This window comes from Urocitellus parryii, chromosome 11 (genome assembly GCF_045843805.1).
Source record: "Urocitellus parryii isolate mUroPar1 chromosome 11, mUroPar1.hap1, whole genome shotgun sequence".
Lineage (NCBI taxonomy): Eukaryota > Metazoa > Chordata > Mammalia > Rodentia > Sciuridae > Urocitellus > Urocitellus parryii.
Window position 1 is genome coordinate 69,168,127 of NC_135541.1, and position 27,666 is coordinate 69,195,792.

Below are 27,666 nucleotides of genomic sequence, written 5' to 3' on the forward strand. Positions count from 1 at the left end.
ACATGTTCGATTTGGGTTAGGAATCATTCTGCTAGTTGTAGAATGGTATTGGGAACCTGCGATATTTATAATCATATATAGGTGAAATATATGTATGAAAAAGGAAATCTAAGTAAGATTTGAAGGCCAGAAGGGCATTGGGCCCTTGATTGGGATACTTAGCTTTGAATCACATTCTGCACAGATGTCTCAGATAAATTGATATACAATGGCATAGGACCTTGTACCTCGGATGATTGAATGTAGAAGAGAACATCCAGTCAAAAAGGGATAGTAGGTAAGATTAGGAAGCTAGTCGGTAGGTTTAGGAAGAAGAGTGAGTGTAAAATTTGGACCAAAAGTTCTTTAGCAATTGGGTGTCGGTTAGAGAGTGAATGTAAATGTCAGCACATGTGAAGAGTCAGTCACAATGATGAACTGGGGAAAAACATGTAGGAAAGCAGATATCAATAGAGACATTAGGAAATCAGGCAAGGTATAAGTTGAGTGATAGGAATAGACATTTTCAACAGGGTTGAGGTTGAATATGTAATCTTAGGAAGAAACAAGTGTGTAGTCACCAATAGGATTGACATTGGAGAGCATTAGGCAACCAGGAGAAGGAAGTTTTTAGTAATCCATGCTCACTTTCCAATTAGGCTTTGCTACAATCATAAGTGTGACCTTTGCATTTTGTGTCCAGAATATGACAGTGATAAAATGTATATGTAGATCAGGTGACATGAGTACTTCTTCCACCATTGCTGGGAGCAATATGTTGAAGACGTATTAATTAGTATTTGGGGGTACAAATACGTGTACCCTGGGTCTATGAATATAGAGATAATGCATGAATAGACCATACTGTGAATAAATAATATAACTGCTTCCAATTTAAATAATGGATTGAGTTGATATCTGAAAGTATATAGGAAATCTTATATTGACACACAATCATTCATTCCTACCAGTTATACATCTAATGGCAATATTAGGGTTATGGTTTACCCTGAAGGGTGTGTGAGTTTTGCTTCAAAAGTGATTATGGAAATGGAAAATCATGTGTTTGGAAAGAAGTCTCATGAACAAACCAGTCAAGAAACATGGAGGAATACATGTGTTCTGAAGCAGGAAGGGATTGAAAGTGAACCAAATGCCTAGAAATTTTTAAACTTGAGGATGAAATATACATCCTATGATGTGCATCAGCTGAAGAAATAGTAAGGTACCAGTGTTGAATAAAAATGAATGTCAAAATACACATCATGTCCCATAGGAATCTACTTGCATTGATGTTAAACTGGGTCAGTTACTGTAGAAAGATTAGGATTTCTATGCACCATCCACTGAAGTTAGTTTTCAGTACTAGGAATAAAATATGTATTTCAGGTGGATAAATATTTCTGAGAATAATCTTGTGAAAGTCGATTATAAATCCACATATATGAACATGAATGAATTTAGGGAATGTATCATAAGACACATATATTTCATATTTTGAAAAGTCTGGAGAGAGTTTGTGTGTGTGTGTATATATATATATCGATATATACACACACACACAAAACACACACACAGACATTAAAAATTCGAAATATATATGCCATTTGAAATTCATGATGAAATATATATCATCCACAGATCCAAAAATATTTATTTTACTGAACATGGATTTTTGTATCCTGTTGTTCAAGTAGGAAGCTCACCCATAGGTTGAAGTTTCAGTTCCAACAGCGTTTGGGAGGAGTGATCTCTTCTCACAATTTGTATCTGCCAAGTCAGCCACCTCACAAGAATATACGTGGGATACCAGGTAGGATTCTTTATGTGCATGTAAAAATACATGTGCTGAATAGGCTACAGAGAAAGGGAGACAGGAATTCACATATTTGTTAACTTTAAAAACACATGGAGAACTATTTCTATTCAATTGGACTAGATTTATAACACCTACCCTTTATAATGCAAAAGGCAAGTGCAACTATACACCATGCCTCCTCTGAACTGCTTGTATTTCTATTCTGTTTGGGTTCTTTTTCTCCATCATATTAGGACTCATAGTCAGAGTCTAGTAGGGTATGGGTTAGTGTCAGGGAATCAGTATTTCAAGTGGAAAATAGGAAATGAATCCAATGTGTATGCAAATACGTGCTACACAAAAATCTTCCCACTCTCATCCAGAACAATGCCTTGACATGACCTTCGCCCCAAGGAAGAAGCAACTCGAGGGGAAGAGTTAGAAAATCTGTGGATACATATGTGGAATGGAAAATGCTCAGGAGTTCCCAACCTTGGAGGTGGTAGAGGAGTTTCCATGAGTAAGGGACAGGGTAAACACTCCACAAACATGGAGCTCTGCTGGCCTAAAGACTTCGTGAGAAACTGCCTCTGAGGTTGGGCACTTGAAATATATGTTGTTGTCAGGAGCTTTAGCTTCCTTTGGAGTGAGACCATCAAAGCTGGGTCTGCATCTATGTGACCTGGAGGACATGGTTGCTGATTTTCCAATGAACATGAGGCAGAAGTGCTGAATTCTCTCTTTGTAGGTCCACAGTGGCCACTGGAGGCTAAGTGTCTCCCCCTGTGGACTGTGAAGCCATTTGGTCCTCCTCGACTTTTCGTGGTGTTTCTTGCTGCTGCACTGGGAGTTTGGTATTTGCTTCATGAAATACAAGGACTTCAAAGGGGACACAGTGCTGGAGGGAGTTCTGTCACCTGTGGTGGGTCAGGGTCCTAGGAGAATGCACCAACCAGTCTTCTATCCCACAGAGCTCGCCCCCTTGACCCTAGCAACCTGATTCTGAACATTGCCCTGAAACCTCTCCATATAACAAGATGCCTTTCCATATAAGTGTCTGCCGGCTGCACCATGTCAGTCACAAGCCATTTGGAAGCCAATGTCAGATCCACATGGCCCTACCACAGATGTTTTATCACACTCCTGCACACCACTTCTCTAGGCCCACGACTCAGCAGGCCCCACCTTACTGGCATCTCTGTTCTACACCATTTTCATGAAACCCAGCCAATCAAGGCACTGTCTGGTACACTCCTGATCAGCAACAGGACATCCAAAGGTTCTCCAGTGCCACCTGGTCATGGGAACTTAAGAATTTCATGGTATTTATCTAGCCATTTTTCAAGGATGAAGTTGGAGGCACTGTGGGTTTCCATTCATTCAGGAACCATTAAATGGTGAGGAAGCTCATTTCAATGAAAGCTCTGGAGAACTCTCACAAACAAGGCTTCCCAAAGAGTGGCCAAAATTTCTCATGAAGCCAGGCCCATTGAGGTCTACCATGTGAGGTCCATGTGTGTTTTGACTCTCAACCATGGCTGCCAGGTCTGTAAGAATAAAATCATGTGATATCCTGGCTGAGATTCCCAGTGCTCTGTGGAAAGCCAACCTGGGCCTAGATCTCAGTTTCCAAGGGCGACTCTCATGCGTGGCCTACTAAAATCTCAACACAGTTCATGGCAATACTTCTCTGAGGTCAGTTCCAGAACACAGGCTCCAAGGGGAATCACACCAGAGTTCTCGCCATGGTGGACCCAGTCATCTCTTCCAACCGCCACACAAAGGACCACAATTCCAACCAAAACACTGCCACATGGCCCTCATCTTCTTCCATATACACACTCATCATAACCTCTGGCTGGAGGTTTCCATCAGGGGCGCAGCCCAAGACAGTGTCCACAATAAGCTCCCTTGCCCCTCATTTGCCTAATATCAGGGTGGCCTGGACAGCCTTCCTGTGCACCAGGAGTGATCAAACAGGCCTGCCTTTAATACTGCTCTGCTTCTCCAATTTGAGGCCTACTGACTGCGGGCTATAGATTCTTTGTGTGAATTGGAGTCAGGAGAAAACCCAAGCACCTATGGGCTAGCCTCTGCAGGGCTTTGAAGAACTCATTTGACCCAAAGGATCCCTATGCTCTCTTGATGGAGGTCAGGAACCTTACAGAGGAAGGCGAGAGACTTCATCCAAAATGACTGCTTTTTTGCCATTTTGGCTTTGGATGCACACATGGGATCTTTCTTCAATCCATCAGGTGCTGACAGTCTAAGCCACAGCCTCACACAGGGCCAAGAGGCTGATTCAGACCCATCCCTTTGCAAAGCAATGAAGCAAAGAGCCACAGGTGATGCCCATTCATTTCCATTTGAAAACTGTTTTCTTGAGGCTTCACAAAGGGGTGCCCTGAGGCAAAGGCCTTCCTGACATTCAGGGCAACAGAACAATAGGTAAGCAAAAGGCCCAAAGCAGGCTTTCTCCACTGAGACTTTACTGGTCCCACTGATATCTGAGTTTTCTGAGATGCTCACCATTCCTTTCAGCTCTCCAGTACTTGGCCATGTCACAGAGCTTGGAGGTGGTACATATCTTGGACACAAAACCATGAGCCTATTCTGGAGAGTGGCCAGAATGCAGGAAGAAAACAGGAACTTAGGAAGATAGTAGGTGTTGCCCATCCATCAGGCAAGCCGCAGTCCATTCATAAATTGGGCAGGATGAATACTGGGAAGCTTTCTACTAGACAGGACACATCCATTGATGCATTCTCTTTTCTAATGTCTACAACCAGGGACACAGTGAGATACACAAACTTAGAAACACTCGCCTTGTCAAAAGACTTACTGGAAACAGTCCACTCCAAACAAACAAACCGCCTTTCCTACCTATTCTCAGAACATGAGAGAAATCCACAAACTCACCCCCACACCCACAAAGGCACCTCCTTCCCCCAAGTAGGTCTGTGACTACCCGGAGTGTTGTCTGACTGCTGGGCCATACTATGTTGCCCCGAAATGGCCTGTCCTGTCTCAGATCTGGCCTCCTTGGCCAACTCTGTGAAGTTGTCAGGAGCCAGTGGTGAGCCACGACCTGCTTTCTCAGGCAAGGCCCTCGTCAGTGCTTTCCTGGCATTTGGCCATCCTCACATCAGTAGGGACCAAGGAAGACTGACTCTGTCCTTGGTATATCCAAACAAGTGAGCCCACTGGGACTGGGACTGGGACTGCCTCTGGGTGCCTGGCTTCCTGGATCCCAAGTTCAGAGAGTTCCATCACCAAGGAAGTGAGGTGAGGTCACTTCCTTCAGGAACTGAATGAGGTCACTGCCTGGCAACCACTGTGTCCTAAGAGTTGCTTGCAAGTGTCCCAGGAGATGGAGGCTGCCCCTGCTTCCTGTGACACTTTCACAAGTTAGAATGGAATATCAACCATAGGCACCAAGGAACAGCTCTCCACACAGACCTGGTTTGGTCCATCTTGTCTACATTAAGAAGAGAGAGGCTCATTCAGACACATCCCTTCATCCTGACCAGGTTGTTTGCCATGGAAGTTGACTTTTGCTCTCTCAGGGCCTTCATAGCTGCCTACATCTTCTCCAGGGTTCATTTCTGCATGGACCTTTGAGGTTCTCAGCAGGTGGAAGATCCCCTCCATTCCTGTATTGTAAGACCAACTCTGTCCCTGCTCTTCTGTAAAGTTAGATTGAGGGAACAGTGTCTGGTTAGGGTTAAGAACATGTTCGATTTGGGTTAGGAATCATTCTGCTAGTTGTAGAATGGTATTGGGAACCTGCGATATTTATAATCATATATAGGTGAAATATATGTGTGAAAAAGGAAATCTAAGTAAGATTTGAAGGCCAGAAGGGCATTGGGCCCTTGATTGGGATACTTAGCTTTGAATCACATTCTGCACAGATGTCTCAGATAAATTGATATACAATGGCATAGGACCTTGTACCTCGGATGATTGAATGTAGAAGAGAACATCCAGTCAAAAAGGGATAGTAGGTAAGATTAGGAAGCTAGTCGGTAGGTTTAGGAAGAAGAGTGAGTGTAAAATTTGGACCAAAAGTTCTTTAGCAATTGGGTGTCGGTTAGAGAGTGAATGTAAATGTCAGCACATGTGAAGAGTCAGTCACAATGATGAACTGGGGAAAAACATGTAGGAAAGCAGATATCAATAGAGACATTAGGAAATCAGGCAAGGTATAAGTTGAGTGATAGGAATAGACATTTTCAACAGGGTTGAGGTTGAATATGTAATCTTAGGAAGAAACAAGTGTGTAGTCACCAATAGGATTGACATTGGAGAGCATTAGGCAACCAGGAGAAGGAAGTTTTTAGTAATCCATGCTCACTTTCCAATTAGGCTTTGCTACAATCATAAGTGTGACCTTTGCATTTTGTGTCCAGAATATGACAGTGATAAAATGTATATGTAGATCAGGTGACATGAGTACTTCTTCCACCATTGCTGGGAGCAATATGTTGAAGACGTATTAATTAGTATTTGGGGGTACAAATACGTGTACCCTGGGTCTATGAATATAGAGATAATGCATGAATAGACCATACTGTGAATAAATAATATAACTGCTTCCAATTTAAATAATGGATTGAGTTGATATCTGAAAGTATATAGGAAATCTTATATTGACACACAATCATTCATTCCTACCAGTTATACATCTAATGGCAATATTAGGGTTATGGTTTACCCTGAAGGGTGTGTGAGTTTTGCTTCAAAAGTGATTATGGAAATGGAAAATCATGTGTTTGGAAAGAAGTCTCATGAACAAACCAGTCAAGAAACATGGAGGAATACATGTGTTCTGAAGCAGGAAGGGATTGAAAGTGAACCAAATGCCTAGAAATTTTTAAACTTGAGGATGAAATATACATCCTATGATGTGCATCAGCTGAAGAAATAGTAAGGTACCAGTGTTGAATAAAAATGAATGTCAAAATACACATCATGTCCCATAGGAATCTACTTGCATTGATGTTAAACTGGGTCAGTTACTGTAGAAAGATTAGGATTTCTATGCACCATCCACTGAAGTTAGTTTTCAGTACTAGGAATAAAATATGTATTTCAGGTGGATAAATATTTCTGAGAATAATCTTGTGAAAGTCGATTATAAATCCACATATATGAACATGAATGAATTTAGGGAATGTATCATAAGACACATATATTTCATATTTTGAAAAGTCTGGAGAGAGTTTGTGTGTGTGTGTATATATATATATCGATATATACACACACACACAAAACACACACACAGACATTAAAAATTCGAAATATATATGCCATTTGAAATTCATGATGAAATATATATCATCCACAGATCCAAAAATATTTATTTTACTGAACATGGATTTTTGTATCCTGTTGTTCAAGTAGGAAGCTCACCCATAGGTTGAAGTTTCAGTTCCAACAGCGTTTGGGAGGAGTGATCTCTTCTCACAATTTGTATCTGCCAAGTCAGCCACCTCACAAGAATATACGTGGGATACCAGGTAGGATTCTTTATGTGCATGTAAAAATACATGTGCTGAATAGGCTACAGAGAAAGGGAGACAGGAATTCACATATTTGTTAACTTTAAAAACACATGGAGAACTATTTCTATTCAATTGGACTAGATTTATAACACCTACCCTTTATAATGCAAAAGGCAAGTGCAACTATACACCATGCCTCCTCTGAACTGCTTGTATTTCTATTCTGTTTGGGTTCTTTTTCTCCATCATATTAGGACTCATAGTCAGAGTCTAGTAGGGTATGGGTTAGTGTCAGGGAATCAGTATTTCATGTGGAAAATAGGAAATGAATCCAATGTGTATGCAAATACGTGCTACACAAAAATCTTCCCACTCTCATCCAGAACAATGCCTTGACATGACCTTCGCCCCAAGGAAGAAGCAACTCGAGGGGAAGAGTTAGAAAATCTGTGGATACATATGTGGAATGGAAAATGCTCAGGAGTTCCCAACCTTGGAGGTGGTAGAGGAGTTTCCATGAGTAAGGGACAGGGTAAACACTCCACAAACATGGAGCTCTGCTGGCCTAAAGACTTCGTGAGAAACTGCCTCTGAGGTTGGGCACTTGAAATATATGTTGTTGTCAGGAGCTTTAGCTTCCTTTGGAGTGAGACCATCAAAGCTGGGTCTGCATCTATGTGACCTGGAGGACATGGTTGCTGATTTTCCAATGAACATGAGGCAGAAGTGCTGAATTCTCTCTTTGTAGGTCCACAGTGGCCACTGGAGGCTAAGTGTCTCCCCCTGTGGACTGTGAAGCCATTTGGTCCTCCTCGACTTTTCGTGGTGTTTCTTGCTGCTGCACTGGGAGTTTGGTATTTGCTTCATGAAATACAAGGACTTCAAAGGGGACACAGTGCTGGAGGGAGTTCTGTCACCTGTGGTGGGTCAGGGTCCTAGGAGAATGCACCAACCAGTCTTCTATCCCACAGAGCTCGCCCCCTTGACCCTAGCAACCTGATTCTGAACATTGCCCTGAAACCTCTCCATATAACAAGATGCCTTTCCATATAAGTGTCTGCCGGCTGCACCATGTCAGTCACAAGCCATTTGGAAGCCAATGTCAGATCCACATGGCCCTACCACAGATGTTTTATCACACTCCTGCACACCACTTCTCTAGGCCCACGACTCAGCAGGCCCCACCTTACTGGCATCTCTGTTCTACACCATTTTCATGAAACCCAGCCAATCAAGGCACTGTCTGGTACACTCCTGATCAGCAACAGGACATCCAAAGGTTCTCCAGTGCCACCTGGTCATGGGAACTTAAGAATTTCATGGTATTTATCTAGCCATTTTTCAAGGATGAAGTTGGAGGCACTGTGGGTTTCCATTCATTCAGGAACCATTAAATGGTGAGGAAGCTCATTTCAATGAAAGCTCTGGAGAACTCTCACAAACAAGGCTTCCCAAAGAGTGGCCAAAATTTCTCATGAAGCCAGGCCCATTGAGGTCTACCATGTGAGGTCCATGTGTGTTTTGACTCTCAACCATGGCTGCCAGGTCTGTAAGAATAAAATCATGTGATATCCTGGCTGAGATTCCCAGTGCTCTGTGGAAAGCCAACCTGGGCCTAGATCTCAGTTTCCAAGGGCGACTCTCATGCGTGGCCTACTAAAATCTCAACACAGTTCATGGCAATACTTCTCTGAGGTCAGTTCCAGAACACAGGCTCCAAGGGGAATCACACCAGAGTTCTCGCCATGGTGGACCCAGTCATCTCTTCCAACCGCCACACAAAGGACCACAATTCCAACCAAAACACTGCCACATGGCCCTCATCTTCTTCCATATACACACTCATCATAACCTCTGGCTGGAGGTTTCCATCAGGGGCGCAGCCCAAGACAGTGTCCACAATAAGCTCCCTTGCCCCTCATTTGCCTAATATCAGGGTGGCCTGGACAGCCTTCCTGTGCACCAGGAGTGATCAAACAGGCCTGCCTTTAATACTGCTCTGCTTCTCCAATTTGAGGCCTACTGACTGCGGGCTATAGATTCTTTGTGTGAATTGGAGTCAGGAGAAAACCCAAGCACCTATGGGCTAGCCTCTGCAGGGCTTTGAAGAACTCATTTGACCCAAAGGATCCCTATGCTCTCTTGATGGAGGTCAGGAACCTTACAGAGGAAGGCGAGAGACTTCATCCAAAATGACTGCTTTTTGCCATTTTGGCTTTGGATGCACACATGGGATCTTTCTTCAATCCATCAGGTGCTGACAGTCTAAGCCACAGCCTCACACAGGGCCAAGAGGCTGATTCAGACCCATCCCTTTGCAAAGCAATGAAGCAAAGAGCCACAGGTGATGCCCATTCATTTCCATTTGAAAACTGTTTTCTTGAGGCTTCACAAAGGGGTGCCCTGAGGCAAAGGCCTTCCTGACATTCAGGGCAACAGAACAATAGGTAAGCAAAAGGCCCAAAGCAGGCTTTCTCCACTGAGACTTTACTGGTCCCACTGATATCTGAGTTTTCTGAGATGCTCACCATTCCTTTCAGCTCTCCAGTACTTGGCCATGTCACAGAGCTTGGAGGTGGTACATATCTTGGACACAAAACCATGAGCCTATTCTGGAGAGTGGCCAGAATGCAGGAAGAAAACAGGAACTTAGGAAGATAGTAGGTGTTGCCCATCCATCAGGCAAGCCGCAGTCCATTCATAAATTGGGCAGGATGAATACTGGGAAGCTTTCTACTAGACAGGACACATCCATTGATGCATTCTCTTTTCTAATGTCTACAACCAGGGACACAGTGAGATACACAAACTTAGAAACACTCGCCTTGTCAAAAGACTTACTGGAAACAGTCCACTCCAAACAAACAAACCGCCTTTCCTACCTATTCTCAGAACATGAGAGAAATCCACAAACTCACCCCCACACCCACAAAGGCACCTCCTTCCCCCAAGTAGGTCTGTGACTACCCGGAGTGTTGTCTGACTGCTGGGCCATACTATGTTGCCCCGAAATGGCCTGTCCTGTCTCAGATCTGGCCTCCTTGGCCAACTCTGTGAAGTTGTCAGGAGCCAGTGGTGAGCCACGACCTGCTTTCTCAGGCAAGGCCCTCGTCAGTGCTTTCCTGGCATTTGGCCATCCTCACATCAGTAGGGACCAAGGAAGACTGACTCTGTCCTTGGTATATCCAAACAAGTGAGCCCACTGGGACTGGGACTGGGACTGCCTCTGGGTGCCTGGCTTCCTGGATCCCAAGTTCAGAGAGTTCCATCACCAAGGAAGTGAGGTGAGGTCACTTCCTTCAGGAACTGAATGAGGTCACTGCCTGGCAACCACTGTGTCCTAAGAGTTGCTTGCAAGTGTCCCAGGAGATGGAGGCTGCCCCTGCTTCCTGTGACACTTTCACAAGTTAGAATGGAATATCAACCATAGGCACCAAGGAACAGCTCTCCACACAGACCTGGTTTGGTCCATCTTGTCTACATTAAGAAGAGAGAGGCTCATTCAGACACATCCCTTCATCCTGACCAGGTTGTTTGCCATGGAAGTTGACTTTTGCTCTCTCAGGGCCTTCATAGCTGCCTACATCTTCTCCAGGGTTCATTTCTGCATGGACCTTTGAGGTTCTCAGCAGGTGGAAGATCCCCTCCATTCCTGTATTGTAAGACCAACTCTGTCCCTGCTCTTCTGTAAAGTTAGATTGAGGGAACAGTGTCTGGTTAGGGTTAAGAACATGTTCGATTTGGGTTAGGAATCATTCTGCTAGTTGTAGAATGGTATTGGGAACCTGCGATATTTATAATCATATATAGGTGAAATATATGTATGAAAAAGGAAATCTAAGTAAGATTTGAAGGCCAGAAGGGCATTGGGCCCTTGATTGGGATACTTAGCTTTGAATCACATTCTGCACAGATGTCTCAGATAAATTGATATACAATGGCATAGGACCTTGTACCTCGGATGATTGAATGTAGAAGAGAACATCCAGTCAAAAAGGGATAGTAGGTAAGATTAGGAAGCTAGTCGGTAGGTTTAGGAAGAAGAGTGAGTGTAAAATTTGGACCAAAAGTTCTTTAGCAATTGGGTGTCAGTTAGAGAGTGAATGTAAATGTCAGCACATGCGAAGAGTCAGTCACAATGATGAACTGGGGAAAAACATGTAGGAAAGCAGATATCAATAGAGACATTAGGAAATCAGGCAAGGTATAAGTTGAGTGATAGGAATAGACATTTTCAACAGGGTTGAGGTTGAATATGTAATCTTAGGAAGAAACAAGTGTGTAGTCACCAATAGGATTGACATTGGAGAGCATTAGGCAACCAGGAGAAGGAAGTTTTTAGTAATCCATGCTCACTTTCCAATTAGGCTTTGCTACAATCATAAGTGTGACCTTTGCATTTTGTGTCCAGAATATGACAGTGATAAAATGTATATGTAGATCAGGTGACATGAGTACTTCTTCCACCATTGCTGGGAGCAATATGTTGAAGACGTATTAATTAGTATTTGGGGGTACAAATACGTGTACCCTGGGTCTATGAATATAGAGATAATGCATGAATAGACCATACTGTGAATAAATAATATAACTGCTTCCAATTTAAATAATGGATTGAGTTGATATCTGAAAGTATATAGGAAATCTTATATTGACACACAATCATTCATTCCTACCAGTTATACATCTAATGGCAATATTAGGGTTATGGTTTACCCTGAAGGGTGTCTGAGTTTTGCGTCAAAAGTGATTATGGAAATGGAAAATCATGTGTTTGGAAAGAAGTCTCATGAACAAACCAGTCAAGAAACATGGAGGAATACATGTGTTCTGAAGCAGGAAGGGATTGAAAGTGAACCAAATGCCTAGAAATTTTTAAACTTGAGGATGAAATATACATCCTATGATGTGCATCAGCTGAAGAAATAGTAAGGTACCAGTGTTGAATAAAAATGAATGTCAAAATACACATCATGTCCCATAGGAATCTACTTGCATTGATGTTAAACTGGGTCAGTTACTGTAGAAAGATTAGGATTTCTATGCACCATCCACTGAAGTTAGTTTTCAGTACTAGGAATAAAATATGTATTTCAGGTGGATAAATATTTCTGAGAATAATCTTGTGAAAGTCGATTATAAATCCACATATATGAACATGAATGAATTTAGGGAATGTATCATAAGACACATATATTTCATATTTTGAAAAGTCTGGAGAGAGTTTGTGTGTGTGTGTATATATATATATCGATATATACACACACACACAAAACACACACACAGACATTAAAAATTCGAAATATATATGCCATTTGAAATTCATGATGAAATATATATCATCCACAGATCCAAAAATATTTATTTTACTGAACATGGATTTTTGTATCCTGTTGTTCAAGTAGGAAGCTCACCCATAGGTTGAAGTTTCAGTTCCAACAGCGTTTGGGAGGAGTGATCTCTTCTCACAATTTGTATCTGCCAAGTCAGCCACCTCACAAGAATATACGTGGGATACCAGGTAGGATTCTTTATGTGCATGTAAAAATACATGTGCTGAATAGGCTACAGAGAAAGGGAGACAGGAATTCACATATTTGTTAACTTTAAAAACACATGGAGAACTATTTCTATTCAATTGGACTAGATTTATAACACCTACCCTTTATAATGCAAAAGGCAAGTGCAACTATACACCATGCCTCCTCTGAACTGCTTGTATTTCTATTCTGTTTGGGTTCTTTTTCTCCATCATATTAGGACTCATAGTCAGAGTCTAGTAGGGTATAGGTTAGTGTCAGGGAATCAGTATTTCAAGTGGAAAATAGGAAATGAATCCAATGTGTATGCAAATACGTGCTACACAAAAATCTTCCCACTCTCATCCAGAACAATGCCTTGACATGACCTTCGCCCCAAGGAAGAAGCAACTCGAGGGGAAGAGTTAGAAAATCTGTGGATACATATGTGGAATGGAAAATGCTCAGGAGTTCCCAACCTTGGAGGTGGTAGAGGAGTTTCCATAAGTAAGGGACAGGGTAAACACTCCACAAACATGGAGCTCTGCTGGCCTAAAGACTTCGTGAGAAACTACCTCTGAGGTTGGGCACTTGAAATATATTATTGTTGTCAGGAGCTTTAGCTTCCTTTGGAGTGAGACCATCAAAGCTGGGTCTGCATCTATGTGACCTGGAGGACATGGTTGCTGATTTTCCAATGAACATGAGGCAGAAGTGCTGAATTCTCTCTTTGTAGGTCCACAGTGGCCACTGGAGGCTAAGTGTCTCCCCCTGTGGACTGTGAAGCCATTTGGTCCTCCTCGACTTTTCGTGGTGTTTCTTGCTGCTGCACTGGGAGTTTGGTATTTGCTTCATGAAATACAAGGACTTCAAAGGGGACACAGTGCTGGAGGGAGTTCTGTCACCTGTGGTGGGTCAGGGTCCTAGGAGAATGCACCAACCAGTCTTCTATCCCACAGAGCTTGCCCCCTTGACCCTAGCAACCTGATTCTGAACATTGCCCTGAAACCTCTCCATATAACAAGATGCCTTTCCATATAAGTGTCTGCCGGCTGCACCATGTCAGTCACAAGCCATTTGGAAGCCAATGTCAGATCCACATGGCCCTACCACAGATGTTTTATCACACTCCTGCACACCACTTCTCTAGGCCCACTACTCAGCAGGCCCCACCTTAATGGCATCTCTGTTCTACACCATTTTCATGAAACCCAGCCAATCAAGGCACTGTCTGGTACACTCCTGATCAGCAACAGGACATCCAAAGGTTCTCCAGTGCCACCTGGTCATGGGAACTTAAGAATTTCATGGTATTTATCTAGCCATTTTTCAAGGATGAAGTTGGAGGCACTGTGGGTTTCCATTCATTCAGGAACCATTAAATGGTGAGGAAGCTCATTTCAATGAAAGCTCTGGAGAACTCTCACAAACAAGGCTTCCCAAAGAGTGGCCAAAATTTCTCATGAAGCCAGGCCCATTGAGGTCTACCATGTGAGGTCCATGTGTGTTTTGACTCTCAACGATGGCTGCCAGGTCTGTAAGAAAAAAATCATGTGATATCCTGGCTGAGATTCCCAGTGCTCTGTGGAAAGCCAACCTGGGCCTAGATCTCAGTTTCCAAGGGTGACTCTCATGCGTGGCCTACTAAAATCTCAACACAGTTCATGGCAATACTTCTCTAAGGTCAGTTCCAGAACTCAGTCTCCAAGGGGAACCAAACCAGAGTTCTCGCCAAGGTGGACACAGTCATCTCTTCCAACCACCACACAAAGGACCACAATTCCAACCAAAACACTGCCACATGGCCCTCATCTTCTTCCATATACACACTCATCAAAACCTCTGGCTGGAGGTTTCCATCAGGGGCGCAGCCCAAGACAGTGTCCACAATAAGCTCCCTTGCCCCTCATTTGCCTAATATCAGGGTGGCCTGGACAGCCTTCCTGTGCACCAGGAGTGATCAAACAGGCCTGCCTTTAATACTGCTCTGCTTCTCCAATTTGAGGCCTACTGACTGCGGGCTATAGATTCTTTGTGTGAATTGGAGTCAGGAGAAAACCCAAGCACCTATGGGCTAGCCTCTGCAGGGCTTTGAAGAACTCATTTGACCCAAAGGATCCCTATGCTCTCTTGATGGAGGTCAGGAACCCTACAGAGGAAGGCGAGAGACTTCATCCAAAATGACTTCTTTTGCCATTTTGGCTTTGGATGCACACATGGGATCTTTCTTCAATCCATCAGGTGCTGACAATCTAAGCCACAGCCTCACACAGGGCCAAGAGGCTGATTCAGACCCATCCCTTTGCAAAGCAATGAAGCAAAGAGCCACAGGTGATGCCCATTCATTTCCATTTGAAAACTGTTTTCTTGGGGCTTCACAAAGGGGTGCCCTGAGGCAAAGGCCTTCCTGACATTCAGGGCAACAGAACAATAGGTAAGCAAAAGGCCCAAAGCAGGCTTTCTCCACTGAGACTTTACTGGTCCCACTGATATCTGAGTTTTCTGAGATGCTCACCATTCCTTTCAGCTCTCCAGTACTTGGCCATGTCACAGAGCTTGGAGGTGGTACATATCTTGGACACAAAACCATGAGCCTATTCTGGAGAGTGGCCAGAATGCAGGAAGAAAACAGGAACTTAGGAAGATAGTAGGTGTTGCCCATCCATCAGGCAAGCCGCAGTCCATTCATAAATTGGGCAGGATGAATACTGGGAAGCTTTCTACTAGACAGGACACATCCATTGATGCATTCTCTTTTCTAATGTCTACAACCAGGGACACAGTGAGATACACAAACTTAGAAACACTCGCCTTGTCAAAAGACTTACTGGAAACAGTCCACTCCAAACAAACAAACCGCCTTTCCTACCTATTCTCAGAACATGAGAGAAATCCACAAACTCACCCCCACACCCACAAAGGCACCTCCTTCCCCCAAGTAGGTCTGTGACTACCCGGAGTGTTGTCTGACTGCTGGGCCATACTATGTTGCCCCGAAATGGCCTGTCCTGTCTCAGATCTGGCCTCCTTGGCCAACTCTGTGAAGTTGTCAGGAGCCAGTGGTGAGCCACGACCTGCTTTCTCAGGCAAGGCCCTCGTCAGTGCTTTCCTGGCATTTGGCCATCCTCACATCAGTAGGGACCAAGGAAGACTGACTCTGTCCTTGGTATATCCAAACAAGTGAGCCCACTGGGACTGGGACTGGGACTGCCTCTGGGTGCCTGGCTTCCTGGATCCCAAGTTCAGAGAGTTCCATCACCAAGGAAGTGAGGTGAGGTCACTTCCTTCAGGAACTGAATGAGGTCACTGCCTGGCAACCACTGTGTCCTAAGAGTTGCTTGCAAGTGTCCCAGGAGATGGAGGCTGCCCCTGCTTCCTGTGACACTTTCACAAGTTAGAATGGAATATCAACCATAGGCACCAAGGAACAGCTCTCCACACAGACCTGGTTTGGTCCATCTTGTCTACATTAAGAAGAGAGAGGCTCATTCAGACACATCCCTTCATCCTGACCAGGTTGTTTGCCATGGAAGTTGACTTTTGCTCTCTCAGGGCCTTCATAGCTGCCTACATCTTCTCCAGGGTTCATTTCTGCATGGACCTTTGAGGTTCTCAGCAGGTGGAAGATCCCCTCCATTCCTGTATTGTAAGACCAACTCTGTCCCTGCTCTTCTGTAAAGTTAGATTGAGGGAACAGTGTCTGGTTAGGGTTAAGAACATGTTCGATTTGGGTTAGGAATCATTCTGCTAGTTGTAGAATGGTATTGGGAACCTGCGATATTTATAATCATATATAGGTGAAATATATGTATGAAAAAGGAAATCTAAGTAAGATTTGAAGGCCAGAAGGGCATTGGGCCCTTGATTGGGATACTTAGCTTTGAATCACATTCTGCACAGATGTCTCAGATAAATTGATATACAATGGCATAGGACCTTGTACCTCGGATGATTGAATGTAGAAGAGAACATCCAGTCAAAAAGGGATAGTAGGTAAGATTAGGAAGCTAGTCGGTAGGTTTAGGAAGAAGAGTGAGTGTAAAATTTGGACCAAAAGTTCTTTAGCAATTGGGTGTCGGTTAGAGAGTGAATGTAAATGTCAGCACATGTGAAGAGTCAGTCACAATGATGAACTGGGGAAAAACATGTAGGAAAGCAGATATCAATAGAGACATTAGGAAATCAGGCAAGGTATAAGTTGAGTGATAGGAATAGACATTTTCAACAGGGTTGAGGTTGAATATGTAATCTTAGGAAGAAACAAGTGTGTAGTCACCAATAGGATTGACATTGGAGAGCATTAGGCAACCAGGAGAAGGAAGTTTTTAGTAATCCATGCTCACTTTCCAATTAGGCTTTGCTACAATCATAAGTGTGACCTTTGCATTTTGTGTCCAGAATATGACAGTGATAAAATGTATATGTAGATCAGGTGACATGAGTACTTCTTCCACCATTGCTGGGAGCAATATGTTGAAGACGTATTAATTAGTATTTGGGGGTACAAATACGTGTACCCTGGGTCTATGAATATAGAGATAATGCATGAATAGACCATACTGTGAATAAATAATATAACTGCTTCCAATTTAAATAATGGATTGAGTTGATATCTGAAAGTATATAGGAAATCTTATATTGACACACAATCATTCATTCCTACCAGTTATACATCTAATGGCAATATTAGGGTTATGGTTTACCCTGAAGGGTGTGTGAGTTTTGCTTCAAAAGTGATTATGGAAATGGAAAATCATGTGTTTGGAAAGAAGTCTCATGAACAAACCAGTCAAGAAACATGGAGGAATACATGTGTTCTGAAGCAGGAAGGGATTGAAAGTGAACCAAATGCCTAGAAATTTTTAAACTTGAGGATGAAATATACATCCTATGATGTGCATCAGCTGAAGAAATAGTAAGGTACCAGTGTTGAATAAAAATGAATGTCAAAATACACATCATGTCCCATAGGAATCTACTTGCATTGATGTTAAACTGGGTCAGTTACTGTAGAAAGATTAGGATTTCTATGCACCATCCACGGAAGTTAGTTTTCAGTACTAGGAATAAAATATGTATTTCAGGTGGATAAATATTTCTGAGAATAATCTTGTGAAAGTCGATTATAAATCCACATATATGAACATGAATGAATTTAGGGAATGTATCATAAGACACATATATTTCATATTTTGAAAAGTCTGGAGAGAGTTTGTGTGTGTGTGTATATATATATATCGATATATACACACACACACAAAACACACACACAGACATTAAAAATTCGAAATATATATGCCATTTGAAATTCATGATGAAATATATATCATCCACAGATCCAAAAATATTTATTTTACTGAACATGGATTTTTGTATCCTGTTGTTCAAGTAGGAAGCTCACCCATAGGTTGAAGTTTCAGTTCCAACAGCGTTTGGGAGGAGTGATCTCTTCTCACAATTTGTATCTGCCAAGTCAGCCACCTCACAAGAATATACGTGGGATACCAGGTAGGATTCTTTATGTGCATGTAAAAATACATGTGCTGAATAGGCTACAGAGAAAGGGAGACAGGAATTCACATATTTGTTAACTTTAAAAACACATGGAGAACTATTTCTATTCAATTGGACTAGATTTATAACACCTACCCTTTATAATGCAAAAGGCAAGTGCAACTATACACCATGCCTCCTCTGAACTGCTTGTATTTCTATTCTGTTTGGGTTCTTTTTCTCCATCATATTAGGACTCATAGTCAGAGTCTAGTAGGGTATGGGTTAGTGTCAGGGAATCAGTATTTCAAGTGGAAAATAGGAAATGAATCCAATGTGTATGCAAATACGTGCTACACAAAAATCTTCCCACTCTCATCCAGAACAATGCCTTGACATGACCTTCGCCCCAAGGAAGAAGCAACTCGAGGGGAAGAGTTAGAAAATCTGTGGATACATATGTGGAATGGAAAATGCTCAGGAGTTCCCAACCTTGGAGGTGGTAGAGGAGTTTCCATGAGTAAGGGACAGGGTAAACACTCCACAAACATGGAGCTCTGCTGGCCTAAAGACTTCGTGAGAAACTGCCTCTGAGGTTGGGCACTTGAAATATATGTTGTTGTCAGGAGCTTTAGCTTCCTTTGGAGTGAGACCATCAAAGCTGGGTCTGCATCTATGTGACCTGGAGGACATGGTTGCTGATTTTCCAATGAACATGAGGCAGAAGTGCTGAATTCTCTCTTTGTAGGTCCACAGTGGCCACTGGAGGCTAAGTGTCTCCCCCTGTGGACTGTGAAGCCATTTGGTCCTCCTCGACTTTTCGTGGTGTTTCTTGCTGCTGCACTGGGAGTTTGGTATTTGCTTCATGAAATACAAGGACTTCAAAGGGGACACAGTGCTGGAGGGAGTTCTGTCACCTGTGGTGGGTCAGGGTCCTAGGAGAATGCACCAACCAGTCTTCTATCCCACAGAGCTCGCCCCCTTGACCCTAGCAACCTGATTCTGAACATTGCCCTGAAACCTCTCCATATAACAAGATGCCTTTCCATATAAGTGTCTGCCGGCTGCACCATGTCAGTCACAAGCCATTTGGAAGCCAATGTCAGATCCACATGGCCCTACCACAGATGTTTTATCACACTCCTGCACACCACTTCTCTAGGCCCACGACTCAGCAGGCCCCACCTTACTGGCATCTCTGTTCTACACCATTTTCATGAAACCCAGCCAATCAAGGCACTGTCTGGTACACTCCTGATCAGCAACAGGACATCCAAAGGTTCTCCAGTGCCACCTGGTCATGGGAACTTAAGAATTTCATGGTATTTATCTAGCCATTTTTCAAGGATGAAGTTGGAGGCACTGTGGGTTTCCATTCATTCAGGAACCATTAAATGGTGAGGAAGCTCATTTCAATGAAAGCTCTGGAGAACTCTCACAAACAAAGCTTCCCAAAGAGTGGCCAAAAGGTCGCAGGAAGCCAGGCCCATTGAGGTCTACCATGTGAGGTCCATGTGTGTTTTGACTCTCAACCATGGCTGCCAGGTCTGTAAGAATAAAATCATGTGATATCCTGGCTGAGATTCCCAGTGCTCTGTGGAAAGCCAACCTGGGCCTAGATCTCAGTTTCCAAGGGTGACTCTCATGCGTGGCCTACTAAAATCTCAACACAGTTCATGGCAATACTTCTCTAAGGTCAGTTCCAGAACTCAGTCTCCAAGGGGAACCAAACCAGAGTTCTCGCCAAGGTGGACACAGTCATCTCTTCCAACCACCACACAAAGGACCACAATTCCAACCAAAACACTGCCACATGGCCCTCATCTTCTTCCATATACACACTCATCAAAACCTCTGGCTGGAGGTTTCCATCAGGGGCGCAGCCCAAGACAGTGTCCACAATAAGCTCCCTTGCCCCTCATTTGCCTAATATCAGGGTGGCCTGGACAGCCTTCCTGTGCACCAGGAGTGATCAAACAGGCCTGCCTTTAATACTGCTCTGCTTCTCCAATTTGAGGCCTACTGACTGCGGGCTATAGATTCTTTGTGTGAATTGGAGTCAGGAGAAAACCCAAGCACCTATGGGCTAGCCTCTGCAGGGCTTTGAAGAACTCATTTGACCCAAAGGATCCCTATGCTCTCTTGATGGAGGTCAGGAACCCTACAGAGGAAGGCGAGAGACTTCATCCAAAATGACTTCTTTTGCCATTTTGGCTTTGGATGCACACATGGGATCTTTCTTCAATCCATCAGGTGCTGACAATCTAAGCCACAGCCTCACACAGGGCCAAGAGGCTGATTCAGACACATCCCTTTGCAAAGCAATGAAGCAAAGAGCCACAGGTGATGCCCATTCATTTCCATTTGAAAACTGTTTTCTTGGGGCTTCACAAAGGGGTGCCCTGAGGCAAAGGCCTTCCTGACATTCAGGGCAACAGAACAATAGGTAAGCAAAAGGCCCAAAGCAGGCTTTCTCCTCTGAGAATTTACTGGTCCCACTGATATCTGAGTTTTCTGAGATGCTCACCATTCCTTTCAGCTCTCCAGTACATGGCCATGTCACACAGCTTGGAGGTGGTACATATCTTGGACACAAAACCATGAGCCTATTCTGGAGAGTGGCCAGAATGCCGGAAGAAAACAGGAACTTAGGAAGATAGTAGGTGTTTCCCATCCATCAGGCAAGCCGCAGTCCATTCATAAATTGGGCAGGATGAATACTGGGAAGCTTTCTACTAGACAGGACACATCCATTGATGCATTCTCTTTTCTAATGTCTACAACCAGGGACACAGTGAGATACACAAACTTAGAAACACTCGCCTTGTCAAAAGACTTACTGGAAACAGTCCACTCCAAACAAACAAACCGCCTTTCCTACCTATTCTCAGAACATGAGAGAAATCCACAAACTCACCCCCACACCCACAAAGGCACCTCCTTCCCCCAAGTAGGTCTGTGACTACCCGGAGTGTCATCTGACTGCTGGGCCGTACTATGTTGCCCCGAAATGGCCTGTCCTGTCTCAGATCTGGCCTCCTTGGCCAACTCTGTGAAGTTGTCAGGAGCCAGCGGTGAGCCATGACCTGCTTTCTCAGGCAAGGCCCTCTTCAGTGCTTTCCTGGCATTTGGCCATCCTCACATCAGTAGGGACCAAGGAAGACTGACACTGTCCTTGGTAAATCCAAACAAGTGAGCCCACTGGGACTGGGACTGGGACTGCCTCTGGGTGCCTGGCTTCCTGGATTCCAAGTTCAGAGAGTTCCATCACCACGGAAGTGAGGTGAGGTCACTTCCTTCAGGAACTGAATGAGGTCACTGCCTGGCAACCACTGTGTCCTATCAGTTGCTTGCAAGGGTCCCAGGAGATGGAGGCTGCCCCTGCTTCCTGTGACACTTTCACAAGTTAGAATGGAATATCAACCATAGGCACCAAGGAACAGCTCTCCACACAGGCCTGGTTTGGTCCATCTTGTCTACATTAAGAAGAGAGAGGCTCATTCAGACACATCCCTTCATTCTGACCAGGTTGTTTGCCATGGAAGAAGACTTTTGCTCTCTCAGGTCCTACATAGCTGCCTACATCTTCTCCAGGGTTCATTTCTGCATGGACCTTTGAGGTTTTCAGCAGGTGGAAGATCCCCTCCATTCCCGTATTGTAAGACTAACTCCATCCCTGCTCTTCTGTAAAGTTAGATTGAGGGAACAGTGTCTGGTTAGGGTTAATAACATGTTCGATTTGGGTTAGGAATCATTCTGCTAGTTGTAGATTGGTATTGGGAACCTGCGATATTTATAATCATATATAGGTGAAATATATGTATGCAAACAGAAATCTAAGTAAGATTTGAAGGCCAGAATTGCATTGGGCCCTTGATTGGGATACTTAGCTTTGAATCACATTCTGCACAGATGTCTCAGATAAATTGATATACAATGGCATAGGACCTTGTACCTTGGATGATTGAATGTAGAAGAGAACATCCAGTCAAAAAGGGATAGTAGGTAAGATTAGGAAGCTAGTGGGTAGGTTTAGGAAGAAGAGTGAGTGTAAAATTTGGACCAAAAGTTCTTTAGCAATTGGGTGTCGGTTAGAGAGTGAATGTAAATGTCAGCACATGTGAAGAGTCAGTCACAATGATGAACTGGGGAAAAATATGTAGGAAAGCAGATATCAATAGAGACATTAGGAAATCAGGCAAAGTATAAGGTGAGTGATAGGATTAGGCATTTTCAACAGGGTTGAGGTTGAATATGTAATCTTAGGAAGAAACAAGTGTGTAGTCACCAATAGGATTGACATAGGAGAGCATTAGGCAACCTGGAGAAGGAAGTATTTAGTAATCCATGCTCACTTTCCAATTAGGTTTTGCTACAATCATAAGTGTGACCTTTGCATTTGGTGTCCAGAATATGACAGTGATAAAATGTATATGTAGATCAGGTGACATGAGTATTTCTTCCACCATTGCTGGGAGCAATATGTTGAAGATGTATTACCTAGTATTTGGGGGTACAAATAGGTGTACCCTGGGTCTATGAATATAGAGATAATGCATGAATAGACCATACTGTGGATAAATAATATGACTGCTTCCAATTTAAATAATGGATTGAGTTGATATCTGAAAGTATATAAGAAATCTTATATTGATACACAATCATTCATTCCTACCAGTTATACATCTAATGGCAATATTAGGGTTATGGTTTACCCTGAAGGGTGTGTGAGTTTTGCTTCAAAAGTGATTATGGAAATGGAAAATCATGTGTTTGGAAAGAAGTCTCATGAACAAACCAGTCAAGAAACATGGAGGAATACATGTGTTCTGAAGCAGGAAGGGATTGAAAGTGAACCAAATGCCTAGAAATTTTTAAACTTGAGGATGAAATATACATCCTATGATGTGCATCAGCTGAAGAAATAGTAAGGTACCAGTGTTGAATAAAAATGAATGTCAAAATACACATCATGTCCCATAGGAATCTACTTGCATTGATGTTAAACTGGGTCAGTTACTGTAGAAAGATTAGGATTTCTATGCACCATCCACTGAAGTTAGTTTTCAGTACTAGGAAAAAAATATGTATTTCAGGTGGATAAATATTTCTGAGAATAATCTTGTGAAAAGTTGATCATAAATCCACATATATGAACATGAATGAATTTAGGGAATGTATCATAAGACACATATATTTCATATTTTGAAAAATCTGGAGAGAGTTTGTGTGTGTGTGTATATATATATCGATATATACACACACACACAAAACACACACACAGACATTAAAAATTCGAAATATATATGCCATTTGAAATTCATGATGAAATATATATCATCCACAGATCCAAAAATATTTATTTTACTGAACATGGATTTTTGTATCCTGTTGTTCAAGTAGGAAGCTCACCCATAGGTTGAAGTTTCAGTTCCAACAGCGTTTGGGAGGAGTGATCTCTTCTCACAATTTGTATCTGCCAAGTCAGCCACCTCACAAGAATATACGTGGGATACCAGGTAGGATTCTTTATGTGCATGTAAAAATACATGTGCTGAATAGGCTACAGAGAAAGGGAGACAGGAATTCACATATTTGTTAACTTTAAAAACACATGGAGAACTATTTCTATTCAATTGGACTAGATTTATAACACCTACCCTTTATAATGCAAAAGGCAAGTGCAACTATACACCATGCCTCCTCTGAACTGCTTGTATTTCTATTCTGTTTGGGTTATTTTTCTCCATCATATTAGGATTCATAGTCAGAGTCTAGTAGGGTATGGGTTAGTGTCAGGGAATCAGTATTTCAAGTGGAAAATAGGAAATGAATCCAATGTGTATGCAAATACGTGCTACACAAAAATCTTCCCACTCTCATCCAGAACAATGCCTTGACATGACCTTCGCCCCAAGGAAGAAGCAACTTGAGGGGAAGAGTTAGAAAATCTGTGGATACATATGTGGAATGGAAAATGCTCAGGAGTTCACAACCTTGGAGGTGGTAGAGGAGTTTCCATAAGTAAGGGACAGGGTAAACACTCCACAAACATGGAGCTCTGCTGGCCTAAAGACTTCGTGAGAAACTGCCTCTGAGGTTGGGCACTTGAAATATATGTTGTTGCCAGGAGCTTTAGCTTCCTTTGAAGTGAGATCATCAAAGCTGGGTCTGCATCTATGTGACCTGGAGGACATGGTTTCTGATTTTCCAATGAACATGAGGCAGAAGTGCTGAATTCTCTCTTTCTAGGTCCACAGTGGCCACTGGAGGCTAAGTGTCTCCCCGTTTGGACTGTGAAGCCATTTGGTCCTCCTGTACTTTTCGTGGTGTTTCTTGCTGCTGCACTGGGAGTTTGGTATTTGCTTCATGAAATACAAGGAGTTCAACTGGGACACAGTGCTGGAGGGAGTTCTGTCACGTGTGGTGGGTCAGGGTCCTAGGAGAATGCACCAACCAGTCTTCTATCCCACAGAGCTTGCCCCCTTGACCCTAGCAACCTGATTCTGAACATTGCCCTGAAACCTCTCCATATAACAAGATGCCTTTCCATATAAGTGTCTGCCGGCTGCACCATGTCAGTCACAAGCCATTTGGAAGCCAATGTCAGATCCACATGGCCCTACCACAGATGTTTTATCACACTCCTGCACACCACTTCTCTAGGCCCACTACTCAGCAGGCCCCAACTTACTGGCATCTCTGTTCTACACCATTTTCATGAAACCCAGTCAATCAAGGCACTGTCTGGTACACTCCTGATCAGCAACAGGACATCCAAAGGTTCTCCAGTGCCACCTGGTCATGGGAACTTAAAAATTTCATGGTATTTATCTAGCCATTTTTCAAGGATGAAGTTGGAGGCACTGTGGGTTTCCATTCATTCAGGAACCATTAAATGGTGAGGAAGCTCATTTCAATGAAAGCTCTGGAGAACTCTCACAAACAAAGCTTCCCAAAGGGTGGCCAAAAGGTCGCATGAAGCCAGGCCCCTTGAGATCTACAATGTGAGGTCCATGTGTGTTTTGACTCTCAACGATGTCTACCAGGTCTGTAAGAATAAAGTCATGTGATATCCTGGCTGAGATTCCCAGTGCTCTGTGGAAAGCCAACCTGGGCCTAGATCTCAGTTTCCAAGGGCGACTCTCATGCGTGGCCTACTAAAATCTCAACACAGTTCATGGCAATACTTCTCTGAGGTCAGTTCCAGAACTCAGTCTCCAAGGGGAATCACACCAGAGTTCACGCCAAGGTGGACCCAGTCATCTCTTCCAACCGCCACACAAAGGACCACAATTCCAACCAAAACACTGCCACATGGCCCTCATCTTCTTCAATATACACACTCATCATAACCTCTGGCTGGAGGTTTCCATCAGGGGCGCAGCCCAAGACAGTGTCCACAATAAGCTCCCTTGCCCCTCATTTGCCTAATATCAGGGTGGCCTGGACAGCCTTCCTGTGCACCAGGAGTGATCAAAGAGGCCTGCCTTTAATACTGCTCTGCTTCTCCAATTTGAGGCCTACTGACTGCGGGCTATAGATTCTTTGTGTGAATTGGAGTCAGGAGAAAACCCAAGCACCTATGGGCTAGCCTCTGCAGGGCTTTGAAGAACTCATTTGACCCAAAGGATCCCTATGCTCTCTTGATGGAGGTCAGGAACCTTACAGAGGAAGGCGAGAGACTTCATCCAAAATGACTGCTTTTTTGCCATTTTGGCTTTGGATGCACACATGGGATCTTTCTTCAATCCATCAGGTGCTGACAATCTAAGCCACAGCCTCACACAGGGCCAAGAGGCTGATTCAGACCCATCCCTTTGCAAAGCAATGAAGCAAAGAGCCACAGGTGATGCCCATTCATTTCCATTTGAAAACTGTTTTCTTCAGGCTTCACAAAGGGGTGCCCTGAGGCAAAGGCCTTCCTGACATTCAGGGCAACAGAACAATAGGTAAGCAAAAGGCCCAAAGCAGGCTTTCTCCACTGAGACTTTACTGGTCCCACTGATATCTGAGTTTTCTGACATGCTCACCATTCCTTTCAGCTATCCAGTACATGGCCATGTCACAGAGCTTGGAGGTGGTACATATCTTGGACACAAAATCATGGAGAGTGGCCAGAATGCAGGAAGAAAACAGGAACTTAGGAAGATAGTAGGTGTTGCCCATCCATCAGGCAAGCCGCAGTCCATTCATAAATTGGGCAGGATGAATACTGGGAAGCTTTCTACTAGACAGGACACATCCATTGATGCATTCTCTTTTCTAATGTCTACAACCAGGGACACAGTGAGATACACAAACTTAGAAACACTCGCCTTGTCAAAAGACTTACTGGAAACAGTCCACTCCAAACAGACAAACCGCCTTTCCTACCTATTCTCAGAACATGAGACAAATCCACAAACTCACCACCACACCCACAAAGGCACCTCTTTCCCCCAAGTAGGTCTGTGACTACCCGGAGTGTCATCTGACTGCTGGGCCATACTATGTTGCCCCGAAATGGCCTGTCCTGTCTCAGATCTGGCCTCCTTGGCCAACTCTGTGAAGTTGTCAGTAGCCAGCGGTGAGCCACGACCTGCTTTCTCAGGCAAGGCCCTCTTCAGTGCTTTCCTGGCATTTGGCCATCCTCACATCAGTAGGGACCAAGGAAGACTGACTCTGTCCTTGGTAAATCCAAACAAGTGAGCCCACTGGGACTGGGACTGGGACTGCCTCTGGGTGCCTGGCTTCCTGGATCCCAAGTTCAGAGAGTTCCATCACCAAGGAAGTGAGGTGAGGTCACTTCCTTCAGGAACTGAATGAGGTCACTGCCTGGCAACCACTGTGTCCTAACGGTTGCTTGCAAGGGTCCCAGGAGATGGAGGCTGCCCCTGCTTCCTGTGACACTTTCACAAGTTAGAATGGAATATCAACCATAGGCACCAAGGAACAGCTCTCCACACAGGCCTGGTTTGGTCTATCTTGTCTACATTAAGAAGAGAGAGGCTCATTCAGACACATCCCTTCATCCTGACCAGGTTGTTTGCCATGGAAGATGACTTTTGCTCTCTCAGGTCCTTCATAGCTGCCTACATCTTCTCCAAGGTTCATTTCTGCATGGACCTTTGAGGTTCTCAGCAGGTGGAAGATCCCCTCCATTCCTGTATTGTAAGACCAACTCTGTCCCTGCTCAACTCTAAAGTTAGATTGAGGGAACAGTGTCTGGTTAGGGTTAAGAACATGTTCGATTTTGGTTAGGAATCATTCTGCTGGTTGTAGAATGGTATTGGGAACCTGAGGTATTTATAATCATATATAGGTGAAAGATATGTATGAAAACAGAAATTTAAGTAAGGTTTGAAGGCCAGAAGGGCATTGGTCCCTT